Source organism: Mercenaria mercenaria, unplaced genomic scaffold (genome assembly GCF_021730395.1).
Source record: "Mercenaria mercenaria strain notata unplaced genomic scaffold, MADL_Memer_1 contig_3539, whole genome shotgun sequence".
Lineage (NCBI taxonomy): Eukaryota > Metazoa > Mollusca > Bivalvia > Venerida > Veneridae > Mercenaria > Mercenaria mercenaria.
Window position 1 is genome coordinate 1 of NW_026461687.1, and position 6,315 is coordinate 6,315.

A 6,315-nucleotide genomic window follows, 5' to 3' on the forward strand; every position below is an offset into this window, starting at 1 on the left:
ATGAAATGGTCAAAATTGTGACAGATAATAGCATCTGTTCAGTAACTAAAAGAATTTTCTTTGAAGCAAGCCAGTACCACAGTAGAAATTATTGTTTCTTTATTAAATAGCCAGTTCCTAAAGTGTCTCTATTTGCCAATTCTGTGAAATTTGTTATTTTCTCTATTTAAATATAAAACTTTTGACAGTATCTCTTGATAACTTGATATCTACTAGCTTCGAATATTTTAGGCCATGCTTCTTCCATTCTTTTGGCAGCTTTTTCTTTTCTTTTTATTGATAATTACAGGATGAGAGTGGTTGTATTCCAATGGCTGTAAGCATGAAATCTATGTGGAAGAGATCTATGAATCGATCAACCAGATGTATACCTCTAATTTAAAGTGAGTATTGTGTTACAGAACTTATTTAGACAGGGTTAAGCTAAATCAATCGTCCGACTCACAGGCACATGGCTGTCACCTTATTTTACTGTATAACTGTTACACCAACAAGTAGGAAATATTTCTTGGCAAAAAGGCTCACGCAGCAAGCTAAATTTGCAATATGGATCTAAAATTTGTGGTATTCTCTGTAGCAGATTCACTGTTGTATTGCACTTCAGACTGCCTTTGCTCGGCGATATATGACCTTTTTGTGTCGGTTCGCCGTAAAACCCAACTCATTCATTCATTCAGACTGCCTTTGCACTAGACTTTTGATATGGTATAGGCCAAAAATCCAATGTGTTGCCCTTTCACTCCTGAAGATCTTAAGACCATCTAGAGCTGCCTTTGAGAAAAGTGCATGTCTCCCACAACTGCCTTATCCTTTAGTGATTCATTGTGGTGTGGATGGTTTGAATGAATGGTTATCATTGATGTCTGTTTGTCTTGATGGTTCAGAACAGTGGTTCTTATCATTAATGTCTGGTTTGTCTGGATGGTTCAGACAAATGGTTCCCATCAGTAATTCAAGGGCCATAATTCAAAAGTGCCTGGGTAGATTTGGCTAGTTATCGAACTTGGCCGAGGTCTTATGGTCAAACACATTTGTTCAAGTTTAGTGAAGATCGGATGAGAAATGTTAAAAAACTGAAACTGAAAACTGAAACTGTTTTATTTGATTAAACGCCTATTTTTACGCAAAACATATTCAATGGCGTTTTACAAATACATAAAAAAATACGACAAAAATTAAGATATTTTAAATGACATATGACATAAATGAGCATAAATATCATTGTGAATAAACTATTTAGTAAGCATTAAAAAAAGATCAGGCATCAGATAAGATTAATAAAATATTAGAATATTAAGATACAGTAAGATAGCTGTTTGTTATTAAGTAAGAATAAGTGGGTTATTGCGACATGTCCAGAAGTTATTACAAACAACTGTATTTTGTATTTGTTATGAAATAGTTCATATTCGAATGTATTTACACAATAAAATCATCCAGTTCACGTTCCTTCAATCTCTTAAAAATTACAGTCACAGTCTCTAAAAGAGTGCAATGTAATTTCCAAAATAATGAGTTTTCAACTTCTTTTTGAAAACATCTATTGTGTCTGAGTTCCTTATTTCGACAGGCAATTCATTCCAGAGTTTAGGTCCAACAGTACCAAAACTTCTGTCGCTGAACGTTTTGCGCTTGTTGAAAGGAACAACAAAGCACCCAGTAACGGGATTTGAAGAACGCAAGTTCCTTGTCTGTGTTTGTTTTATGAGAAGTTCAGAAAGATATTTTGGAGAGTTTCCAACTGAACAATTATACATGTAGGTGAGCATTTTGAATGTGATTCTGGCTTTGATTGGTAGCCAGTGAAGATCATACAGCGCTTGCTTGGAACTGTCATATTTTCTTCGATTTAGGACAAGTTTTGCATACATGTTCTGAATTCGTTGCATTTTGTTCGCTTTGAGCAATACCATACAGAATGACATTACAATAATCTAAATGGGATATCACCAATGACAGGACAAGGGTTTCGGTAGCCTCTTTGGTAAGATATTTCCGGATACATTTAATTCTGAAGTAGTTGAGCATTGCTGTTCTACACTTCTGATTTACATGCTCTTTCAGATTCAAGTTTTCATCCAGGAATGCACCTAGATATCGAATAAAGCTCACTGATTTCACTTCATCACCTACTATGCATATTTTGTCAGTTGAACACTTAGAGAGCTGTTGCCTACTACCAAACATGATGAACTCAGTTTTGGAAGTGTTCATTTTGAGCTTATTTTCATTCATCCAGTTGTTGATTGTTTTAGCACATTGTTCAAGTACATTGTTCAAGTTCTTGTATTGCCTGGGATTCTACTGTTGGAGATGATGGTTTAAAGCGTTTATTAGCAGTGTGGTCATCCGCAAAGCTGTAAACTGAAATGTTTTAAAACAGTATATAGCTTTGAAATTCATTTATTTCCAATATATCCTGATTGTACAGCAAAGATAAATAAAGGGAGGTAATAAGCATGTTACAAACTGAATTTGTCATGAACCTTGGCTAGATATATATTTCTTAAATTAATGTAAATATTTGACAAATATAATACAGAAGTTCTCATATTCATAAGTATCTTTACAAAATTCATGCACATGCTAAAATAACTATCCTGGTTTCTAGGATAGGAAAATCAAATTTCAAAAATACCAACAGTGGAAGTTCGGCATGTATTATGCACTCGGTAAACACACACATAAGTGTTAATGATCATTAATTTTGTTAAACTTTCAAGCAAATCATTATCTGATCAGAATCTGATGAAAATTACAGCTCCTGAAAATCCCCATGGTTGTGGGTGGTGCAGACAGAATGTGAGCAAGGAAGTACATCTGTAAAAGCCCAGATGTTCCAAATGTAGGAGTATCTTCATTCTTCAAGTGAGTATATGTATATGACAATTTTTGCCAAATCTGTTTATCTTAAACATCCTTTTAAACCTTACCCTGCTAAATTTGTATAATGAACTTGTCCATCTTTCAGTTTGGACAGAACCATTAACTGTTAAAAGGGAAGATACTGACTGAATGGCGAACAGAGCAGAACTTGATCAGACTGCACAGGTGTGCAGACTGATCAAGATCTACACTGGTCACAAAGGCAGAATCAATCATGTCTAGCATGTTAAGGGTTAATTATATATATGAGCCGCACCATGAGAAAACCAACATAGTGCAGTGTTATCAGGATCAGTGCTGTTCGCTAAATTAAATGGTTTCTCTAATTGCAGTAGGCTTTAAAAGCAAACAGCAAGGATCATGCCCAGACTGTGCGGATGCGCAGGCTGGTCTGGATCCATGCTGGTCGCAAACGCTCTGTTGGTTTTCTCATGGGGCAGCTCAAATAACCTTTCAAACAAGCTTTATTATATATATAGCCTGGCATATGTCGGCTAATAACACAGAAATGCTTTAAAAAAGCACATGTTATTCTGAATAATTCCTGTTTCAATAGATCTAGCACTATCTATAACTCTGACTTGTCAAATTTCATGAAGATTAAATAACATAATCACATTTTGTGTATTTGTAAAGAGACTCAACAGTGAAAATGAAGATCACAATTTGACACAAGATGTTGAATTCCATGTGATACACGAAGAAATCAGCACAATCAGATAGTTAAAAATAACTTCTTGTAATTGCTAATTCCTATTTAATAGTTTTAAGGTGTATGCAGCCCATCTTCATGCATATTAACTTCAAACTTTAGGTGTTAATCAAAAAGCTGTGTTTTGTTACTCTTTTTGAGAATGAAGGTAGAAGTACAGGAAATATTGCAATGCTGAACAAGAAATAACATACTTTAAAACATGTAAAACAGTTGGTAAAACAGTGATGGTAAATCCTTTATGAAAACTTGTAATTTTATAACATTTAATAACAGGTCTGTACAAGAGATGTATGTGCAGATGATAGCCAAGATAATACAACGATTCAACACATATCAATCTAACTGAAGGACAAATATCCATTGATGCAGGTGAGTAAGAAGAAAATTACCTGTTTTAGCTCACTGACAAAATTGTCCCAAGAGCTAAAGCTATTCATGTGGAGTCGGCTTCATGTTTAGACTGTGAACAACTCTCCGCAAGCTCATGTCTCATTTAATACTCTTCACAAAGGAATGAAAGCTGAAAGTCCTCCACCTCTGATATGTGGGGAAGTTGGCAGTTACTTGCGGAGAATAGGTTTATATTGGTACAGAATCTAGGAACGCTTGTTAAATTAACTGCCCGCCATTATATAACTGAAATACTGTAACAGTTAAAAAATGGCATTAAACCCAAAACAAACGAACAAAACACAATCTTAAATAAAATAAAGTTTGCTAGTTTCTGCTATGAAGCTAAAGGGTTTAATGTATGGAAATGCTGGTATACATGTGTTTATACTTCAAAAAATCAGTCTACCCACTTAGCTCAGTAGGGAAAGTGCAGATCTACAGATTGCAGGGTTTGTCAGTTTGGTCCTCAGGCGAGGCCCTTGTTCTGTGACAAGTTGATAAAAGACAGTGTCTGAAATCATTTGTCCTCCACCTCTGATTCATGTGGGGAAGTTGGTAGTTACTTGCAGAGAAAAGGTTTGTACTTGTACAGAATCAAGGAACGCTTGTTAGGTTAAATGCCCACAGCTACATAACTGAAATAATGTTGAAAAACTGCGTTAAACCCAAAAAAACATATCCTACAATCTGCCATGTGCCTACTTCCAACCCTCCATTCACCCAGAAGCAAAAAAGTTTATTCTTTATTCCTTTAGGTCTAGAAACTGTTGGGATCCTATCATAGCAATCCCTCCCCCCACCCACCCACCCCCCAATATTCCTATATTTCCGCACTACCCCCTAACGCAAAATAGTTTCCCATGTCCCTTCATCTGTAATTCATGTTAGTTCCATATCTTCCTAACTGGTTGGAAGATTTTCACAAAACTAACATCAGTTTTTTACCTCATCAAGACAAGGTGCAGAGTTCACTATGTCAAAGATCAAGGTCACAGTTTAAGATAAAGTGTCAAGTAGCTTAACTTCATGTCTTCTAAACCGTTGGGAGGATTTTCATAAAAGCAGCATCAGTTACTTGCCTTATCAAGATATCTTGCAGAGCACACAAGCAAGGTTACTTGTTCCAAGGTCAAGGTCACGGAACTCAAAAGATCAGATATCTTAAACTTGTATCCAGTCAGTATTTTCAAACTAGAATAAACTTCATAAAAGTAACATCAATTGTTAACATCATCTAGATGACCTGCAAAGGCTTGAGCCATAATTCAGGTTACTAGTAGGGTGAAGATCTCATTTGAAGGTCAAAGGTCAAGATTTCACTTTGTATCTGTAGCGTGTCTGAGTGTATAAAATTTCTTTAATGATAGTTCCAGTTTGAAATCTACTTGTCAGTACAGAAACTTTACACTTGAAATGCTGTTTCTTCAGGTGAAGTATTTTGGGTGTATTGCTTATTCCAGTGATAACTCTAGTGTTGTACATGTATTATTCACTGTCAAGCTAAGAGCTGTTGTTTCTCTTACTGATTAATGTTGCATTATTTCAGTTGCATCTTAGCTAAGAAGTTAACTTGGATCTGCTTCGCAGTCATTGATGATCAACTAAGTAGTAGGATAGTTTTCTGATCAGATGAAATCGCTTTATCTTATCTGGCTGGAATTTGAAGAGCTGAGGCTACCATCAGGAAAATCTACCATGTAATAACACTAACCCAGAACATTGCTACTGAGTCTACTACACAGTAATGCTGACTAGGAAATTGCTACTGAGTCTACTACACAGTAATGCTGACTAGGAAATTGCTACTGAGTCTACTACACAGTAATGCTGACTAGGAAATTGCTACTGAGTCTACTACACAGTAATGCTGACTAGGAAATTGCTACTGAGTCTACTACACAGTAATGCTGACTAGGAAATTGCTATTGAGTCTACTACACAGTAATGCTGACTAGGAAATTACTATTGAGTCTACTACACAGTAATGCTGACTAGGAAATTGCTATTGAGTCTACTACACAGTAACACTGACCCAGAATGTTGCTACTGAGTCTACCACGCAGTAATGTGGACAAGGACATTGCTTTTAAGAGTTTCCATGCAGTTACACTGACCTGAGTAGTCTACACAGGAAAAACACACAGTAACGTTGACTTGGGATGTTGCTACCGAGTCTTCCACACTGTAATACTGACCCCAAAGTGTAGCTTTTCTATGGAAAATTCAGACAGATAACTGAAGTTACCTGTCAATAGGCGCAATAAACTTTATTATCTGTTTGTTAACACTCCGATACTGAAGGCTGGACTGCTGAACACTGG

The 6,315-nt window shown here is 36.0% G+C and overlaps 1 long non-coding RNA gene across 1 annotated transcript; it reads left to right on the forward strand.

Moving 5' to 3' along the window:
- Positions 1–51: 51 nt before the first annotated feature.
- Positions 52–5,838, forward strand: LOC128553158 (uncharacterized). The gene is made up of 4 exons (XR_008369278.1): positions 52–383; positions 2,762–2,868; positions 3,875–3,970; positions 5,541–5,838. It is a non-coding gene; the product is annotated as an uncharacterized LOC128553158 (long non-coding RNA).
- Positions 5,839–6,315: the final 477 nt, after the last annotated feature.